Raw genomic sequence first — 22,804 nt, 5'->3', positions numbered from 1 at the left:
AAACCATTATCACTTTCCTCTGTCCTTCAGCCCCATCAAGGGCCCCTCACTCAGAACAGAGAAGATCAAGGTTATGACAGCTCCCTCACCCAGCTCCATCTGAGCCCAGCACACGGCAGCCTCCCTCCCTTTCACTCTCAGAAGCAGCACTGCTATTGGCCGAAACCAGCCCTTCCTTCTCTGTTCTAAACATATAGACATCAAACTCACCTGCATTCCTCTTTGTCCCTCTATCACTCCTTTTCTTTATTTTTCCTCTCTCCTGATCTTAAAATTCTTGGCACTGTAAACTGAAAAGACATTTGTGTGTGTGTGAGAGAGACAGAGACAGAGATAGAGAGATAGAGAGAAAGAACTTTTATTACCAAATTCTTTGAAAGATATACACGTATATCTATTTCTCAACTGAGTCCTACATCAACATTAAACTGGGCTCTGTCTCTACCACTCCTCTCTCTATGACCATCCCTCTATCAATGACTGTCAATCATTATCAAATCCAAACTTTAAATATTTAGCAGGTTTGACTAATCCTGTCATAAACTTTGTACATAGATTTTCATTTACCAAATAATTATTCCTCTGAAAAATTATAATTCACTAATTAAACAAGTATGTATTGACTGCCTGGGCAATATTTTGGATGGTGGACAGAGCAGTGATCAAGAGACCCCTGCCTTGGGATGCAAGGATTTTTCAAAATCCATAAATCAATCAATGTGAACACCACATTAACAAACTGAAGAATAAAAACCCTATGATCATCTAAATAGATGCAGAAAAAGCCTTTGATAAAGTTCAACATCCATTAATGATAAAAACTTCCCAGTATGTGGGCATAGAAGGAACATTTCTCAACATAATAAAGTCCATATATGAAAAACCCACAGATAACATCATACTCAATGGTGAAAAATTGAAAGCATTTCCTCTAAGATCAGGAATAAGAAAAGGATGCCCACTTTCGCCATTTTTATTCAATACAGTTTTGCAAGACTTTGCCACTGCAGTCAGAGAAGAAAACGAAATAGAAGAAATCCACATTGGAAAGGAAGAAGTAAAACTGTCACTGTTTGCAGAAGACATGATACTATACATAGAAAATCCTAAAAATGCCACAAGAAAACTACTAGAGCTCATCAATGAATTCAGCAAATTTGCAGGATACAAAAATAGTATACAGAAATCTGTTCCATTTCTATACACTAACAATGAAATATCAGAAAGAGAAAGTAAAGAAACATTCTCATTTACCATGGCATCAAAAAGAATAAAATACCTAGGAGTAAACCTACCTAAGGAGACAAAAACCTATACTCTGAAAGTCATAAGACATTGATGAAAGAAACTGAAGATGACACAAACAGATGGAAAGACATACCACGTTCTTGGATTGGAAGAATCAATATTGTTAAAATGACCATACTACCTAAGGCAATCTACAGATTCAGTGTGATCTCTATCAAAATACCAACGGCATTTTTCACAGAAGTAAAACAAAACATTTTAAAATTTGTATGAAAACACAAAAGACCCCGAATACAAAAACAATCTTGAGAAGGAAGAACAGAGCTGGAGGAATCACACTCCCTGGCTTCAGACTATATTACAAAGGTACAGTAATCAAAACAGTATGGTACTGGCACAAAAACAGACACATAAATCAATGGAATAGGATAGAAACCCAGAAATAAACCCACACACTATGGTCAATTAATCTACAACAAAGGAGGCAAGAATATAAAATGGAGAAAAGACAGTCTTTCAATAAGTGGTGCTGGGAAAAATGGACAGCTACTTGTAAAAGAATGAAATTAGAACATTCTCTAATACTACATAGAAACAGAAACTCAAAATGGATTAAAGACCTAAATATAAGGCTGGATACTATAAAACTCCTAGAGGAAAACATAGGCAGAACACTCTTTGACATAAATTGTAGCAATAATTTTTTTCAATACATCTCCTAGAGTAATTGAAAGAAAAGCAAAAATAAACAAATGGGACCTAATTAAACTGACAAGATTTTGCACAGCAAAGGAAACCACTGACAAAATGAAAAGACAACCTACTGGATAAGAGATGATATTTTCAAATAATATGACTGATAAGGGGTTAATATCCAACATATATAAATAGCTAATACAACTCATCATCACAAAAACAAACAGCTAGATTAAAAAAATGGGCAGAACGGAATAGACATTTTTCCAAAAAGGAAATGCAGACAGCCAACAGGTACATGAGAAGATGTTCAACATTACTAATCATCAGGGAAATGCAAATCAAAACCACAATTAGATATCACCTCACACCTGTCGGAATGGCTATCGTCAAAAAGAACACAAATAACAAATGTTGGCGAGGATGTAGAGAAAAGGGAACCCTCCTACACTGTTGGTAGGAATATAAATTGGTGCAGCCACTGTGGAAAACAGTATGGAGGTTTCTCAAAAAACTAAAAATTAAAAAAAAAAAAAACCTAAAAATAGAACTACCATATGACCCAGCAATTCCACTCCTGAGTATATATCCAACAAAAACAGAAACACTAATTCGAAAAGATACATGCACCCCAATGTTCATAGAAGCATTTTTTACAGTTCCCAAGGTAAGGAAGCAGCGAAAGTGACCATCAACAGATGAATGGATAAAGAAGAGGTGGTATATATATACATACACAATGGAATACTACCCAGTTATAAAAAAAGAATGAAATTTTGCCATTTGCAGCAACATGGATGGACTTGGAGGGCATTATGTTAGGTGAGATAAGAGAAAGACAAATACTGTATAACATCACTTATATGTGGAAACTAAAAAATACAACAGACTAGTGAATAAAACAAAAAAGAAGCAGACTCACAGATATAGAGAACAAACTAGTGGTTACCAGTAGGAAGAGGGAAGTGGGGAGAGCCAATATAGGAGTAGGGGATTTTTAAAAAAGGGTTATTATGGGGGCTTCCCTGGTGGCGCAGTGGTTGAGAGTCTGCCTGCCGATGCAGGGGACGCGGGTTCGTGCCCTGGTCTGGGAGGATCCCACATGCCGTGGAGCGGCTGGGCCCGTGGGCCATGGCCGCTGAGCCTGCGCGTCCGTAGCCTGTGCTCCGCAACGGGAGAGGCCACAACGGTGAGAGGCCCATGTACAAAAAAAAAAAAAGGGTTATTATGGGATTATATGAAATCATGTGTGAGAAACTTTGGGAAACTGTAAGCACTATAGAATTTAAAGACTCCTTCATTCAAAAAAAAGTTTAAAAAAATAATAAAAAGAGACCCCCTGCCTTCATTGGGCTTAAATCTAGTGGAATTCCATTATATTACTGACAGCAAGTTGTTACTATTGGTCTTTAAGTTGTTTTGGAGACTTGTCTATATTAGTCAGGGTTCTCCAAAGAAACAGAACTAACAGGAAGTGTGTATATAGAGAGATTTATTTTAAGGAATTGGCTCACGTAATTGTGGGAACTTGGCAAGTCCCAAATCTGCAGATTAGACGGGCAGGCTTTAGGGCAGGGAAGAGTCAATGTTGCAGTTCAGGTTCATTCTTCTGGATGAATTTTCTCTTCTTGCAGGGAAGCCAGTCTTTCCCCCCACCCCTTTATTTCTTTCATTATGTCTTTGATTTCTCCTTTTTTTTATTTTAATAGATCTTTATTGGAGTATAATTGCCTCACAATATTGTGTTAGTTTCTGTTGCACTGCAAAGCGAATCAGCCATATGCATACATGCGTCCCCATATCCCTTCCCTCTTAGGCCTCCCTCCCATCCTCCCTATCCCACCCCTCTAGGTCACTGCAAATCACTGAGCCGATCTTCCTGTACTATGCTGCTTCTTCCCACCATCCAACTATTTGACATTCAGTAGTGTATATATGTTGATGCTACTCTCACTTTGCTTCACCTTCCTTCTCCCACCCCATGTCCTCAAGTCCATTCTCTATGTCTACCTCTTTATTCCTGCCCTGCAACTAGGTTCATCAGTACCATTGTTTTTTCTTTTTTAGATTCCATATATATGTGTTAGCATATGGTAATTGTTTTTCCCTTTCTGACTTACTTCACTCTGTATGACTGACTCTAGGTCCATCCACCTCACTACAAATAACTCAATTTCGTTTCTTTTTATGGCTGAGTAATATTCCATTGTATATATGTTCCATATCTTCTTTATCCATTCATCTGTCAATGGACACTTAGGTTGCTTCCATGTCCTGGCTATTGTAAACAGTGCTGCAATGAACACTGTGGTATATGTCTCTTTTTGAATGATGGTTTTCTCAGGGTATATGCCCAGTAGTAGGATTGCTGGGTCATATGGTAGTTCTATTTTTAGTTTTTTAAGGAACCTCCATATTGTCCCCCATAGTGACTGCATCAATTTACATTCCCACCAACAGTGCAAGAGGGTTCCCTTTTCACCACACCCTTTCCAGCATTTATTGTTTGTAGATATTTTGATAATGGCCATTCTAACTGGTGTGAGGTGATGCCTCATTGTAGTTTTGATTTGCATTTCTCTAATGATTAGTGATGTTGAGCACCTTTTCATGTGCCTCATGACCACCTGTATGTCTTCCTTGGTGAAATGTCTATTTAGGTCTTCCACCCATTTTTTAACTGGATTGTTTGTTTTTTTTGATATTGAGCTCCATGAGCTGTTTGTATATTTTGGAAATTAATCCTTTGTCTGTTGTTTCATTTGCAGATATCTTCTCCCATCCTGAGGGTTGTCTTTTTGTCTTGTTTATAGTTTCCTTTGCTGTGTGAAAGCTTTTAAGTTTAATTAAGTCCCATTTGTTTATTTTTGTTTTTATTTCCGTTATTCTAGGAGGTGGGTCCAAAAAGATCTTGCTGTGGTTTATGTCAGAGTGTTTTTCCTATGCTTTCCTCTAAGAGTTTTATAGTGTCTGGTCTTACATTTAACTCCTTAATCCATTTGGAGTTTATTTTTGTGTATGGTGTTACGTAGTGTTCTAATTTCATTCTTTTACATGTAGCTGTCCACTTTTCCCAGCACCATTTATTGAAGAGGCTGTCTTTTCTCCATTGTATGTTCTTGCCTCCTTTGTCATAAATTAGGTGCCCATATGTGCATGGAGTTATCTCTGGGCATTCTATCCTGCACCATTGATTTATATTTCTGTTTTTGTGCCAGTACCATACTGTCTTGATTACTGTAGTTTTGTGGTATAGTTTGAAGTTAGGGAGACTGATTCCTCCAACTCCATTTTTCTTTCTCAAGCTTGCTTTGGCGGACTTCCATGGTTGCTCAGAGGTTAAGAATCTGCCTGCCAATGCAGGAGACACAGGTTCGAGCCCTGGTCCCTGGTCCAAGAAGATCCCACATGCTGTGGAGCAACTAAGCCCTTGCACCACAACTACTGAGCCTACACTCTAGAGCCCGCGAGCCACAACTACTGAAGCCCGAGTGCGTAGAGCCCATGCTCCACAATGAGAGAAGCCACCACAATGAGAAGCCTGCGCACCTCAACGAAGAGTAGCCCCCACTCGCCACAACTAAAGAAAGCCTGTGCACAGCAACGAAGACCCAATGCAGCCAAAAAAAAAAAAAAAAAAGATTGCTTTGGCTATTCAGGGTCTTTTGTGTTTCCATACGAAGTGTAAACGTTTTTGTTCTAATTCAGTGAAGAATGCCATTGGTAGTTTGATAGGGAGTGCATTGAATATGTAGATTCATTTGGCTAGTATACTCATTTTCACAATATTGATTCTTCCAATCCAAGAACATGGTATATTTCTCCATCTGTTTATGTCATCTTTGATTTCTTTCATCAGTGTTTTATAATTTTCTGAGTACAAGTCTTTTGCCTCCTTAGGCAGGTTTATTCCTAGGTATTTTATTCTTTCTGTTGCTGTGATGAATGGGAATGTTTCCTTAATTTCTTTTTCTGATTTTTCGTTGTCGGTGTATGGGAATGCCAGAGATTTCTGTGCATTAATTTTATATCCTGCAACCTTACCAAATTCATTGATTAGTTCTAGTAGTTTTCTGGTGGCATCTTTAGGATTTTCAATGTATAGTATCATGTCATCTGCAAATAGTGACAGTTTTACTTCTTCTTTTCCAATTTGTATTAATTTTATTTCTTTTTCCTCTCTGATTGCTGTGGCTAGGACTTCCAAAACTATGTGCTGTTGGATTCTGTTTGCTAGTATTTTGTTCAGGATTTTTACATCTATGTTCATCAGTGATATTGGTCTATACTTTTCTTTTTTTGTGGTATCTTTTTCTGGTTTTGGTATTAGAGTGATGGTGGCTTCCTAGAATGAATTTGGGAGTGTTTCTCCCTCTGCAATTTTTTGGAAGACTTTGAGGAGGATGAGTGTTAGCTCTTTTCTAAATGTTTGATAGAATTCACCTGTGAAGCCATCTGGTCCTGGACTTTTGTTTGTCCAAAGATTTTTAATTATGGTTTCAATTTCATTACTTGTGATTTGTCTGTTTCTATTTTCTAATTCTTCCTGATTCAGTCTTGGAAAATTGTACCTTTCCAAGAATTTGTCCACTTCTTCACAGTTGTCCATTTTATTGGTATACAATTGTTTGTAGTAGTCTCTTATAATCCTTTGTATTTCTGCAGTGTCTGTTGTGATTTCTCATTTTTCATTTCTAATTTTATTGATTTGCGTCCTCTCCCTTTTGTTCTTGATGAGTCTAGCCAAGGGTTTATCAATTTTGTTTATCTTCTCAAAGAACCAGATTTTAGTTTTACTGATCTTTGCCATAGTTTTCTTCATTTCTATTTCATTTATTTCTGTTCTGATCTTTATGATTTCTTTCCTTCTACTGACTTTGGGTTTTCTTGTTTTTCTTTCTCTAGCTATTTTAAATGTAGGGTTAGATTGTTTATTCGAGATTTTTCTTGTTTCTTGAGGTGAGATTGAATTGCTATAAACTTCCCTCTTAGAACTGCTTTTGCTGTGTCCCATAGGTTTTGGGTCATCATGTTTTCGTTGTCATTTGTTTCTTTGTGTTTTTTATTTCTTCTTTGATTTCTTCAGTGATCTCTTGGTTGTTTAGTAGTAGTGCACTGTTTAGCCTCCATGTATTTGTGTTTTTTACAGTTTTTTTTGCCTGTAATTGATTTCCAATCTCATAGTGTTGTGGTCAGAAAAGATGCTTGATATGATTTCAATTTTCTTAAAATTTTCTGAGGCTTGATTTGTGACCCAAGATGTGATCTATCATGGAAAATGTTCTGTGTACACTTGAGAAAAAAGTGTACTCTGCCACTTTTGGGTGGAATGCTCTGTAAATATCAATTCAATCTATCTGGTCTCTTGTGTCATTTAAAGCTTGTGTTTCCTTATTTATTTTCTGTTTGGATGATCTGTCCATTGATGTAAGTGGGGTGTTAAAGTTCCCTACTATTATTGTGTTACTGTCGATTTCTCCTTTCATGGTTGTTAGCATTTGCCTTATGTATTGAGGTGCTCCAGTGTTGGGTGCATAAACATTGATAATTGTTATATCTTCTTCATGGATTGATCCTTTCATCATTATATAGTGTCCCTCCTTATCTCTTGTAACAGTCTTTATTTTAATGTCTATTTTGTCTGATATGAGTATTGCTACTCCAGCTTTCTTTTGATTTCCATTTGCATGGAATATCATTTTCCATCCCTTCACTTTCAGTCTGTATGTGTCCTTAGGTCTGAAGTGGGTCTCTTGTAGACAGCATATATATGGGTCTTGTTTTTATATCCATTCAGTCAGTCTGTGCCTTTTGGTTGGGGCATTTAATTCATTTGCATTCCAGGTTATTACTGATACGTATGTTCCTATTATCATTTTCTTAATTTTTTTGGGTTTGGTTTTGTGGGTCTTTTTCTTCTCTTGTGTTTCCCACCTAGAGAAGTTCCTTTAGCATTTGTTGTAAAGCTGTTTTGGTGGTGGGTGCTGAATTCTCTTAGCTTTTGCTTGTCTGTAAAGTTTTAAATTTCTGTGTCAAATCTGAATGAGATCCTTGCTGGGTAATCTTGGTTGTAGGTTTTTTTCTTTCATCACTTTTAGTATATCCTGTCACCCCCTTCTGGTCTGCAGAGTTTCCATTGAAAAATCAGCTGATAACCCAATGGGGATTCCTTTGTATGTTATTTTTTGTTTTTCCCTTAATGCTTTTAATATTTTTTCTTTGAATTTTTGTTAGTCTGATTAACATGTGTCTTGGTGTGTTTTTCCTCGGGTTTATCTTATATGGGACACTCTGTGCTTCCTGGACTTGGGTGACTATTTCCTTTCCCATGTTAGGGAAATTTTCAACTATAATCTCTTCAAATATTTTCTCCGACCCTTTCTTTTTCTCTTCTTCTCCTGGGACCCCTATAATTCGACTGTTGGTGTGTTTAGTGTTGTCCCAGAAGTCTCTGAGGTTGTCTTCAATTCTTTTCATTCTTTTTCCTTTATTCTGCTCAACAGTTATTTCCACCATTTTGTCTTCCAGCTCACTTATTCATTCTTCTGCCTCAGTTATTCTGTTATTGATTCCTTCTAGTGTATTTTTCATTTCAGTTATTGTGTTGTTCATCTCTGTTTGTTTGTTCTTTAGTTCTATATCTTTGTTAAATATTTCTGGTATTTTCTCAATCCATGCCTCCATTCTATTTCTGAGATTCTGGATCATCTTTACTATCATTACTCTGAACTCTTTTTTAGGTAAGTTACCTGTTTCCTCTTCAGTTATTTGGTCTTGTAGGTTTTTACCTTGCTCCTTCATCTGTGGGATGTGTTCCTGTTTTACTGGTTGTTTGACCTGAAGCTTCCAACACCAGAGTTTGTAGGCTATTGGGTAGAGCTGAGTCTTGGTGCTGAGAGGAGGAACTCCATGAGACCTCACTCCTTTGAATATTCCCTGGGGTCTGAGGTTCTCTGTTAGTGCAGTGATTCGGACTCAGAGCTCCCACTGCAGGAGCTTCGACCCGACCCCTGGCTCATGAACCAAGATGCCGCAAGCTGTGTGGGGCGGCAAAAAAAAAAAAAAAAAAAAAGAGAGCAATAACAAAGTAAAAAATAAAGTTAGGCTAGGAAACTAACAGATATGTTAGAAAGAATATAAAAATAAAAATATAGATGCATCAACAACTGGAAGGTACATCAGTGCCACAATAGTAAAAAAGAGGAGGAGGGAAAAGAGAAAAAGAAAGGGGGGGAAAGGCCTTGGCTGTGTAGGTTAGGGCCTAAGCAAGGGTGTGGTTTGGGTGGTGGGTTGGCCTACACTTAGGACCCACAGGGCTGGAGAAGGCCCTGGGGGCTGTGGGGGGTGGGGCTTAGGCTCAAGGAACAGAAGGGGCCCAGGTGTGCCCCCTACCCCTGGTCTCAGAGGACAGGGGACCTCACCTGGGAGCCCAGCAGGCTTCCTAGGCTCAAGTGGGCAGTACAAACACCCTCCTCTCCTCTCCGGCTCCTCTGATCTGGGAGGCCCCTCCCGCCTGCTTCTCCAGATCTATCTGGCCTCCCTCCTATGTCCCCAAGGACCCATGCGACCTGGTGGGGGTTTTGGAGGGCAGGGGATCAGCCTGGGAGCTCAGCAGGATCCCTGGGCCTGAGTGGGCGGAGCAATCACCCTCCTCTCCTCTCCTGCTCCTCCCGCCTGCCTCCTGATCTCCCTGGCCTCAGGGGCACTGATCCTGTCTGGCCTCAACTTCTCCTCCCTCCTCAGTCCCCCTATGTCCTACCGGTTCACTTTGGGGTTCATCCTGTCTCCTTGGGTGTCAGAGTCCCCCACCAGTGGCTGGCAGGCACCCTGGTTGTGGGGAGACACTAACTCCACAACTTCCCACACCACCATCTTGACTCTGCCTCCAGTCTTTTTCTATTAAGAGCTTCAAGTGTTTGGATGAGGTCCAACCCACATTATGAAGGTTTATTCAATATCTATTGACTTAAATGTTAATCTCATCTCAAAAAATCTTCACAGAAATATACAGAATAATGTTTGAACAAATATATGGGTACTGTGGCTTAGCCAGGTTGATCCATAAAGTTAACCATCACAAGTTCACCTCTTGTCAACTTGGCATCTAAACACATATCCTTAAACCACACTTAATCTTCAAATAAAGACAAGGTCATCATACTTCCACCTAACATGATACAAGTATCCCTCATACAACTGAAAACACACTGAACTTTTCCTCAGAAGAGGAGGTAAAGCACTTGGGTAATGTTTACTCTCTCCTTGATATCTCATAACTTAAATACTATGATGTAAAACTAATAATACTTAAATACTATGATATAAAGCTAATACATCTTGTTACATGGTAAGGAAATTTAAAAAGGAAGAAGATAGATGTATTTCCTTAATCTGTGGATGTGTGTATATACAAACATATTCACAACAAAATAAGGAATAAATTCTCATGAAAATTACACTCCTTATTTCTGTAACTGGTCAAGTGGTCATAAACGCTATTTATAACAACCTTCCACTACTCAATCTGTATTCCCTTTGCCCTCAGCAAGTACATCAGATGGTGTAATTCTCTCCTGGTGTGATGACCCAAACTTTCATTCTTGAAGGGTCTAGGACGTTAGTAATCCTGCCTGAATTGAGTTATAGTTGTTCATTGATTTTAATCACAAGCCACAGTACTACCAAGAGATACTCTAAAGGATCTCCTGTATTCCACACTTACTCTTTCTTACTTCCACTGTAGAGTAGTACTCCAGTTTCCCTTTGGTAGTCATGATCAATCACTCTAGCCAACAGAGTAACTCCTTTCTTTGACTGTTGATTCAAAGGAATGAGAAGCCCAAAGTGGCCAGAAGACAGTCATAAATTCCAATTCAATGGAATCATTGTTGTGTCTCCTGGTGGAAGCATTCCTCCTTTTGGAACTAAGATCTGTAGGCAAGCAGAGCATAAACTTACAGAAACAGGAAGCAATAATGTTGGTAGTGTGTCACTAAGGGTAATAGTGAATGGTACCACCTCCATTTCCACCCCTTGATTCCTAGACCTGTGAATCCTGGCTATGGGAGAAACAGCACCAGATATTGGATGCTGACTCAGAGCATATACAGCCTTCTAGAGAACCTGGCCCCTGTTCTGCAAGGTATTTCCACCTAGCTGGTGTTTAAACTGAGTCTTCAAAACGCCATTCCACCATTCTACTAAACCAGCTGCTTCAGGATGTCAGGGACATGATAAGACCAGTGACTTCCATAAGCACTGGCCCAATGCCACATCCTACCTTTTGATAATAGATTCCATTTTTTCACAGTAGTTTTGGTCTTACTCCAACCTTTTTTTTTCAACTTGAAAGTTATGTAGTTGGATAAATGCACTTACTATCTCAACACTGCACTAAATTTTGTGAATCTCAAGAAAATGGAATAAGATGATTTATACCACAACAAGAAGAAACCAAGTATTTGGAATAATAGAGTTCATTGAGCTCTTTTGAATAGAAACAGCTTAAGTTAGTCAGGAGATCTGACTTTAAATCCCATAACCAGGCAACTTAAAGACCCTCCATATGTATCTTCTGTAAAATATGAATTCTGAGGAGTTCCTCCAAGTCACCATATCATTTTGAATGCAAATTGGGTTTAATAAATAAAATAAATAAAAATCATGGGGTATCCAGGTTCTTTCACATACTGTTTTATCACAAACAGAAATAAAATGTATGCTGTTTAAAATCATTAAATCACTTGCATTAAATAGTCCAATTTATTCATAAAAGACAATCATTGTGTAACTACAGGAAAAGAATCTGTTGACACACTACCTTTTGCTCAGAGAAAATTTTAATTCTAAAGGTCACATTCTTTAAATATTTTCTGTGAACTAAATGCAGACTTTTATGAACCAAAGCAAATTAATAGAACCTCTGACGTGAGCAAAAATAATCTGTAAACTGAGATTTTAACCACAGGGTGTGTGCAGTATATACCTATAAATACAGAGTAAGGAATATAAACTGCAAAATAAAATAAACTCACTGTGACAGAAAGAAACTTGCATGAAGACTTACACAAAGACATTTTAGATGTTAACCACTGAGGTACTTTTGCCTAGAGGGTTAGCCACAAATATTTTCCACTTAGCCACAAGATGTGTGTGTGTGTGTGTGTGTGTGTACACATCTTGAGATAGAGAAAGAATCAGAAGAAAAAGACAAGAAGTTATCTAATAAAAGTATTAGATCTGTTTCCCTTTCAATATAATAGTAAAAATTAAAAAAATTCTAAAAGGCAGCTTATTACTGTCTCTATTTCATAAGTGGCAATGAAGCATGACAGGGGAAAGTCTTGATGAAGATCATAGAGCCTTTTATTGTTGGAAAGGGAACTGAATTCAGGTCACCTAACTGCAACTGCCCCAGACTTTATCCTTCCACTGACACTTGCATATTATGAAAGATGGAATAAGAGAAAGCCCCAAAGCTCACTGAACTAAAGTCAACAGCTGTTTAACCAATCATTAGTTTAATGAGAAAATGTTACATTTCATGGGAAGTCTGTTTTCAAATTTCATATAACATTTCCAAATATCTGGCCTTCAGGTTTCTTCCTTTCTTGCTCTGCAGGGTGAGATAGCTTAGCCCTGAGCCCGGCAGGAAGTGAGCCCTGCCCTGGTACCTGCCTGGCCTCTACTTCTGCCTTAGCAGGCATCAGCTTTCCCTGCGAATTAGCAAGATTCCCACTCAAGCAGCCATTCTATTACTTTTGAGCCTAATTTTGTGTGACTTCCAGAAATTAAATGTAGATATTACAGACAGGATTTGACATTAAACATCCTATGGACTTCCAAGCAAAATATTCAGAGGATATAAATTGCAGATGTATGACTATGGAAAAGCATGCTTGACATGCAGGTTAGGTTGGACATGTGGTCCAAGGGATTAGATTTACTGAAGGAGCTAGTCTCTTGTTAGTTTCCTAACAAGGAGAAGTTTGGGGATTCTATTTAAAAACAAACAAACAAACAACACAACTTCTCAGTGAAACAGTGAAATGCAACAAAGTTTCATTTATTGTATTTCATATAATAATGTGTCTATACAAGGCCAAAATGAACATTTCAGCGTTTCTGTTCACATCTTTTTCACACATTGCCAATGGTTTTTATTTTTCTCCTGGCTGATTTGTGTGGTTGCTTTATCAGGTTATCAGTTTTTATCACACCTATAATAATTCAACAATTCCTTCAGCCATAAAAAAGTATGAAATAGGGAAGAGCTTCAAATTGGTGGAGGAGTAAGACGTGGAGATCACCTTCCTCCCCACAAATATATCAGAAATACGTCTACATGTGGAGCAACTCCTACAGAACACCTACTGAACGCTGGCAGACCTCAGACCTCTCAAAAGGCAAGAAACTCCCCACGTACCTGGGTAGGGCAAAAGAAAAAAGGAAAAACATAGACAAAAGAATAGGGATGGGACCCACACGAGACTTTCTTGCCACTTTGTTTCCTGGTGCGCGAGGAGACGGTATTAAGAGCGCCTCTTAAAGGAGCTCCAGAAATGGGTGTGAGCCACGGCTAACAGCGCGGACCCCAGAGACAGGCATGGGATGCTAAGGCTGCTACTGCCGCCACCAAGAAGCCTGTGTGCGAGTACAGGTCACTGTCCACACCTCCCTTCCTGGGACCCTGTGCAGCGCGCTACTGCCAGGGTCCCAGGATCCAGGGACAACTTCCACGGGAGAACTCACGGTGCGCCTCAGGCTGGTGCAACGTCACGCTGGCCTCTGCCGCCACAGGCTCGCCCCGCACTCCATGCCCTTCCCTCCTCCCGGCCTGAGTGAGCCAGAGGCCCCGAATCAGCTGCTTCCTTTAACCCCGTCCTGTCTGAGCAAAGAACAGATGCCCTCAGGCGACTTACATGCAGAGGCAGATCCAAACCCAAAGCTGAACCCCGTGAGCTGTGCGAACAAAGAAGAGAAAGGGAAATCTCTCCCAGCAGCCTCAGGAGCAGCGGATTAAATCTCCACAATCAACTTGATGTACCCTGCATCTGTGGAAAACCTGAATAGACAACGAATCATCCTAAATTGAGGAGGTGGAATTTGGGAGCAAGGATATATATATTTTTTTCCCTTTTTCTCCTTTTCCGTGTGGAGGACAGGCTCTTGGTACTCCAGCCAGGGGTCAGGGACGTGCCACTGAGGTGAGGGAGCCAAGTTCAGGACACTAGTCCACAAGAGACTTCCCAGCGCCACATAATATCAAACGATGAAAATCTCCCAGAGACCTCCAACTCAATGCCAAGACCCAGCTTCACTCAACGATCAGCAAGCTACAGTGAAGGACACCCTATGCCAAACAACTAGAAAGACAAGAACACAACACCATCCATTAGCACACAGGCTGCCTAAAATAATAATAAGGCCAAAGACACACCAAAACATACCACCAGACATGGACCTGGCCACCAGAAAGACAAGATCCAGCCTCATCCACCAGAACACAGGCACTAGTCCCCTCCACCAGGAAGCCTACACAACCCACTGAACCAAACTTAGCCACTGGGGACAGACACCAAACACAACAGAAACTACGAAACTGCAGCCTGCGAAAAGGAGACCCCAAATACACTAAGTTAAGCAAAAGGAGAAGACAGAGAAACACACAGCAGATGAAGGAGCAAGGTAAAAACCCACCAGACCTAAGAAATGAAGAGGAAATAGGCAGTCTACCTGGAAAAGCATTCAGAATAATGATAGTAAAGATGATCCAAAATCTTGGAAACAGAATGTAGAAAATACAGAAAGGTTTAACAAGGACCTAGAAGAACTAAAGAGCAAACAAACAGAGATGAAAACACAATAAATGAAATTAAAAATTCCCTAGAAGGGCTCAATAGCACAATAACTGAGGCAGAAGAACGGATAAGTGACCTGGAAGATAAAATAGTGGCAATAACTACTGCAGAGAAGAAAAAAGAATGAAAAGAACTGAGAACAGTCTCAGAGACATCTGGGACATCATTAAACACACCAACATTTGAATTATAGGGGTCCCAGAAGAAGAAGAGAAAAAGAAAGTGACTGAGAAAATATTTGAAGAGATTATAGTTGAAAACTTCCCTAATATGGGAAAGGAAATAGTTAATCAAGTCCAGGAAGCACAGAGAGTCCCATACAGGATAAATCCAAGGGGAATCACTCCAAGACACATATTAATCAAATTACCAAAAAATAAATACAAAGAAAAAATATTAAAAGCAGCAAGGGAAAAGCAACAAATAACATACAAGGGAATCCCCATAAGGTTAACAGCTGGTCTTTCAGCAGAAACTCTGCAAGCCAGAAGGGAGTGGCTGGACATATTTAAAGTGATGAAGGAGAAAAGCCTACAACCAAGATTACTCTACCCAGCAAGGATCTCATTCAGATTTGATGGAGAAATTAAAACCTTTACAGACAAGGAAAAGCTGAGAGAGTTCAGCACCGCCAAACCAGCTTTACAACAAATGCTAAAGGAACTTCTCTAGGCAAGAAACACAAGAGAAGGAAAACACCTACAATAACCAATCCAAAACAATTAAGAAAATGGGAATAGGAATATGCATATCGATAATTACCTTAAATGTAAATGGATTAAATGCTCCTACTAAAAGATACAGACTGGCTGAATGGATTCAAAAACAAGACCCATATATATGCTGTCTACAAGAGACCCCCTTCAGACCTAGAGACATATACAGACTGAGTGTGAGGGGATGGAAAAAGATATTCCATGCAAATGGAAACCAAAAGAAAGCTGGAGTAGCAATTCTCATATCAGAAAAAATAGACTTTAAAATAAAGACTGTTACAAGAGACAAAGAAGGACATTACATAATGATCAAGGGATCAATCCAAGAAGAAGATATAACAATTGTAAATATTTATGCACGCAACATAGGAGCACCTCAGTACATAAGGCAAATACTAACAGCCATAAAAGGGGAAATCGACAGTAACACATTCATAGTAGGAGACTTTAACACCCCACTTTCACCAATGGACAGATCATTCAAAATGAAAATAAATAAGGAAACACAAGTTTTAAATGATAGATTAAACAAGATGGACTTAATTGATATTTATAGGACATTCCATCCAAAAACAAGCGAATACACACTTTTCTCAAGTGCTCATGGAACATTCTCCAGGATAGATCGTATCTTGGGTCACAAATCAAGCCTGAGTAAATTTAAGGAAATTGAAATCGTATCTTTTCCGACCACAACGCTATGAGACTAGATATCAATTACAGGAAAAAAACTGTAAGAAATACAAACACTTGGAGGCTGAACAACACACTACTTAATAACCAAGAGATCACTGAGGAAATCAAAAAATACCTAGAAACAAATGACAATGAAAACACAATGACACAAAACCTATGGGATGCAGCAAAGTAGTTCTAAGAGGGAAGTTTATAGCTATACAAGCCTAACTTAAGAAATGAGAAACATCTCAAATAAACAACCTAACCTTACACCTAAAGCAATTAGAGAAAGAAGAACAAAAAAACCCCACAGTTAGCAGAAGGAAAGAAATCATAAAGATCAGATCAGAAATAAATGAAAAAGAAATGAAGGAAACAATAGCAAAGATCAATAAAACTAAAACCTGGTTGCTTGAGAAGATAAACAAAATTGATAAACCATTAGCCAGACTTATCAAGAAAAAAAGGGAGAAGACTCAAATCAATAGAATTACAAATGAAAAAGGAGAAGTAACAACTGACACTGCAGAAATACAAAGGATCATGAGAGATTACTACAAGCAACTATATGCCAATAAAATGGACAACCTGGAAGAAATGGACAAATTCTTAGAAATGCACAACCTTACTAGACTGAACCAGGAAGAAATATAAAATATGACCAGACCAATCACAAGCACTGAAATTGAAACTCTGATTAAAAATCTTCCAACAAACAAAAGCCCAGGACCAGATGGCTTCACAGGTGAATTCAATCAAACATTTAGAGACGAGCTAACACCTGTCCTTCTCAAACACTTTCAAAATATAGCAGAGGAACACTCTCAAGCTCATTCTACGAGGCCACCATCACCCTGATACCAAAACCAGACAAAGATGTCACAAAGAAAGAAAACTACAGGCCAATATCACTGATGAACATAGATGCAAAAATCCTCAACAAAATACTAGCAAACAGAATCCAAAAGCACATTAAAAGGATCATACACTATGATCAAGTGGGGTTTATCCCATGAATGCAAGGATTCTTCAATATATGCAAATCAATCAACGTGATACACCATATTAACAAATTGAAGGAGAAAAACCATATGATCATCTCAATAGAAGCCGAGAAAGCTTTCGACAAAATTCAACACCCATGTATGAAAAAAACCCTCCAGAAGGTAGGCATAGAGGGAACTTTCCTCAATATAATAAAGGCCATATATCACAAACCCACAGCCAACATCGTCCTCAATGATGAAAAACTGAAAGCATTTTCACTAAGATCAGGAACAAGACAAAGTTGCCCACTCTCACCACTCTTATTCAACATAGTTTTGGAAGTTTTAGCCACAGCAATCAGAGAAGAAAAAGAAGTAAAAGGAATCCAAATTGGAAAAGAAGTAAAGCTGTCACTGTTTGCAGATGACATGATACTATGCATAGATAATCCTAAAGATTCTACCAGAAAACTATTAGAGCTAATCAATGAATTTGGTAAAGTAGCAGGATACAAACTTAATGCACAGAAATCTCCTGCATTCCTATACACTAATGATGAAAAATCTGAAAGAGAAATTAAGAAAACATTCCCATTTACCATTGCAACAAAAGGAATAAAATATCTAGGAATAAACCTACCTAAGGAGACAAAAAACCTGTATGCAGAAAATTATAAGACACCGATGAAAGAAATTAAAGATGATACAAATAGATGGAGAGATATACCATGTTCTTGGATGGAAGAATCAACATTGTGAAAATGGCTCTACTACCCAAAGCAATCTACAGATTCAATACAATCCCTATCAAACTACCACTGGCATTTTTCACAGAACTAGAACAAAAAATTTCACAATTTGTATGGAAACACAAAAGACCCTGAATAGCCAAAGCAATCTTGACAAAGAAAAACAGAGCTCAAGGAATCAAGCTGCCAGACTTCAGACTATACTATAAAGCTACAGTAATCAAGACAGTATGGTACTGGCACAAATATAGAAAAATAGATCAATGGAACAGGACAGAAAGCCCAGAGATAAACCCATGCACATATGGTCACCTTATCTTTGATCTTTATCTTTGATAAAGGAGGCAAGAATATACAATGGAGAGAAGACAGCCTCTTCAATAAGTGGTGCTGGAAAAACTGGAAAGCAACATGTAAAAGTATGAGATTAGAACACTCCCTAACACCATACACAAAAATAAGCTCAAAATGGATTAAAGACCTAAATGTAAGGCCAGACACCATAAAACTCTTAGAGGAAAACATAGACAGAACACTCTATGACATAAATCACAGCAAAATCCTTTTTGACCCACCTCCTAGAGAAATGGAAGGAAAAAACAAGAATAAACAAACGAGACCTAATGAAACTTAAAAGTTTTTGCACAGCAAAGGAAACCATAAACAAGACCAAAAGACAACCCTCAGAATGGGAGAAAGTATTTGCAAATGAATCAACTGACAAAGGATTAATCTCCAAAACATACAAGCAACTCATGCAACTCAATATCAAAAAATCACACAACCCAATCCAAAAATGGGCAGAAAACCTAAATAGACATTTTTCCAAAGAAGATATACAGATTGCCAACAAACACATCAAAGAATGCTCAACATCATTAATCATTAGAGAAATGCAAATCAAAACTACAATGAGATATCATCTCACACCGGTCAGAATGGCCATCATCAAAATATCTAGAAATAATAAATGCTGGAGAGGGTGTGGAGAAAAGGGAACACTCTTGCACTGTTGGTGGGAATGTAAATTGATACAGCCACTATGGAGAACAGTAAGGACGTTCCTTAAAAAACTAAAGTTAGAACTACCATATGACCCAGCAATCCCACTACTGGACATATGCCCTGAGAAAAACCTAATTCAAAAAAAGTCATGTACTAAAATGTTCATTGCAGCTCTATTTACAATAGCCAGGACATGGAAGCAACCTAAGTGTCTATCAACAGATGAATGGATAAAAAAGATGTGGCACATATATACAATGAATATTACTCAGCCATAAAAAGGAAAGAAACTGAGTTATTTGTACTGAGCTGGATGGACCTAGAGACTGTCACACAGAGTGCAGTAAGTCAGAAAGAGAAAAACAAATACTGTATGCTAACACATATATATGGAATCTAAAATAAAGAAAAAGAAAATGGTCAGAAGAACCTAGGGGCAAGACGGGAATAAAGATGCAGACCACAGATCTACTAGAGAATGGACTTGAGGATATGGGGAGGGGGAAGGGTAAGCTGAGACGAAGTGAGAGAGTGGTATGGACATTTACACACTACCAAATGTAAAGTAGAAAACTAGTGGGAAACATCCGCATAGCACAGGGAGATCAGTTCGATGCTTTGTGACCACCTAGAGGGGTGGGATAGGGAGGGTGGAAGGGAGGGAGACACAAGAGGGAAGAGATATGGGAACATATGTATATGTATAACTTATTTACTTTGTTATAAAGCAGAAACTGACACACCATTGTAAAGCAATTATACGCTAATAAAGATGTTAAAAAAAAAAAACCTAAAGAAACCAAAAAAGAATGACATAATGCCATTTGTAGCAACATGGATGGGTGTAGAGATTACCATGCCAAGTGAAGTAAGCCAGAAAGAGGACAAAATACCACATGATATCACTTATATGTGGAATCTTAAATATGACACAAATGAAGTTATCTAAGAAACAGAAACAGGCTCACAGACATAGAGAACAGACTTGTGGTTGCCAAAGGGGAGAGATGGATTAGGAGTTTGCGATTAGTAGATGCAATCTATTATATATAGAATGCATAAACAACTAGGTCCTACTACTGTAGAGCACAGGGAACTATATTCAATATCCTGTAATAAACCATAATGGAAAAGAATATGAAAAAAATAATTCAACAATTCCTTTCACAAACGTATTTTTAGCAAATGTATTATATGCAAAAATTGTACAGACGTTAGCCCTGCCACTAGGAGTTACAGTCTACCAAAGAAATGGATGTATATATGAATCCTAAGTATATAAAACAGAATGCAGTATTTGGGGTGGGGGGGAACTGTCAACTAACTTATTTGTAAAGTCACTATTTTTCAGTACATTTTACATGTCTCTATATGAGAGCTCTCTCACGTTTAAACCAAAAATTAGCTTATAATTTTTCCTTAACTTTTAAAAATTCAGAGCGCTGCCTCTTTCAATCCACTTAACAACAGGAATGATGCATCCAATCTAATTCTTAAAATCTCAGATTTTTCAGAGCCCAATAAAGGGTTTTGTTTTAGAGAAAGTACACATCTAGGTAGAAATCATCAGTATAATGCTTACTGTTGAACACTTACCCTGTAATATTTCTCAGCATGGAACTTGAATAGATAAAAATGACAAAGGGAGATTCTGACCCACAGTTTCATAACCTGGATTTTGAGTAGAAAACTACCTGCACAGTCAGAAAAGGTAAGTTTTCAATATTACTATAATGGTTGCTAATGTAATGCCTTTTTTGTCCCTACAGTGTTTACAATTATGTATATATAGCCTCCGTCTTTAAAATATAATGCAGTCTAATTTCCTTCAATTATATGATTTCAGGGCAGGCTAAATTGAATCAGTAGATATCAAAGATTTTTAGTTTGTTCATTCTCTAAACATAAAATAGTATTATTACCCACATTAGGAAGTCAATACACTATTACAACAATATTACATATGATTATTCAATTAATCATATGATTATTCATTCATATGATCATTCAATTATGCAACTCTCCATCATAAAAGTGAGACGTGTTTTATTAATGTGTATATGGCATAAGTAAAACTGCTTGGATAATACCTCAGTATTTGAGGAAGTACCTTAAACAGCATTAAGCATTTCTCTTTTCATCATGCATGCTCACCGCTTCTACATCCAAACATCAAAATACAATAATCAAAAGCTCCAATTTTATTAGAGTCTGCATTTAAATGGCTGGTGGATCTTTTGTTGGGTTTTCAAGGTACAGACCTAAGACCACTTTCTTGTTCATTATTTTATTCTTCTATATTCATTTACCTAATGAAGGAAAATAACATAACACAATAATGAACTGATTAAAGTTTCCCGCTGAGCAGTACAAGTTCAGTCTGAGTCTCTGGTAAAAATCTTTTCCTTTTTTTTTTTTCTTAATTTTAACAAAACATTAAGGAATGGTTTAGGATTTGCTAATTGATTATTTGAAACCTACATTTTTTTTTTTTTTTGGCATTACGTGGACCTCTCACCGTTGTGGCCTATTGTGGAGCAACAGGCTCCAGACGTGCAGGCTCAGTGGCCATGGCTCACAGGCCCAGCCGCTCTGCAGCACGTGGGATCTTCCCGGACCAGGGCACGAACCTATGTCCCCTGCATTGGCAGGCAGACTCTCAACCACTGCGCCACCAGGGAAGCCCTGAAACCTACATTTGCCAACTGGTGTTTTTAATACCTTCAGGCTTAAGTGAAAATGAGACAAGATATCTCATTTTCTTGTCTCATTTTATCCAAAAATAAATGGATTTTTCCTGATGTTATTATGTATTTTTAGTGTGAATTATTATTACCAACATTACGCACAAAGCCTAAAACATTAACTTTTAGTGTTATAAAAATTGTCTTTAATGTTAGTTACCTGGTCAGATAATGTAACATGTTTATTTACCTGAAAAGTCTCCTTTTCTATGTCTAACATCAAACCATTTAATTCCACAATAAAAGCCATTACCACTGTGAAATTTCTACATTCATAGAGATTGGACACATCCCTACACTCTATCTTCCTGGGTGGTATCAACAAGGATCAGTGGGGAATCTTTTTCACACAATCATAAAATAACGAAGAAGCAATAATTACAGGTTGAGCAATGGACTATTATACAGAAAGGAAAGAGTCAGTCAGTGTTCTCCAGGGAACAATAGCTGGATGCAGAACTGGTTCCCTACTTTACAGGCCCAGCACCAAATAAAATTCAGGGCCCAGTGTCCAAAAATTATGAAGAATTTCAAGAGACAACAGCAGAGCATTAAACAAAGTGTGAGGTCCTTCTGAACACGGAGCCCCATCTAACCACACAGGTCACACACCCTTGAAGTCAACTCTGGCTCAAACACTACGTAGTTCCAATGAGGAAACTTCATGAGGAGATATCATCTAATAGGTGTTGAAAGGAGACCTTTACAATCTCTTCAAAACAGAAGATACTATGGAATTGGAGATTCTAAGAAGTGTGTGTAAGAAAAAGAAAACAACATGCATGATAAGATGAATATCAAAGCAAGAGATTTGTAACAAGACAGAAGCTATCTTAAGAAACCTGAAAAACAACCTTGCACAGACAGGTCTCTTGGTGTTGTGTTAAGTGCCAAATGAATAGTTTGGCGGGTGCAGAGAGTAGAAATGACCTAGTCTTTCTTTTCTTTCTTTTCTTTCTTTTCTTTCTTTCTTTCTCTTTATTTCTTTTTCTTTCTTTCTTCTTTCTTTTTCTTTCTTCCTTCCTTCCTTTCTTTCTTCCTTCCTTTTCTTTCTTTCTTTCTCTCTCTTTCTCTCTTTCTCTCTCTCTCTTCCTCCCTCCCTCCTCTCTCTCTCTCTCTCTC

Source organism: Lagenorhynchus albirostris, chromosome 3 (genome assembly GCF_949774975.1).
Source record: "Lagenorhynchus albirostris chromosome 3, mLagAlb1.1, whole genome shotgun sequence".
In the NCBI taxonomy this organism is placed as follows: domain Eukaryota; kingdom Metazoa; phylum Chordata; class Mammalia; order Artiodactyla; family Delphinidae; genus Lagenorhynchus; species Lagenorhynchus albirostris.
The sequence above is the reverse complement of the archived record's forward strand: the minus strand, read 5'-3'. Positions refer to the sequence as shown.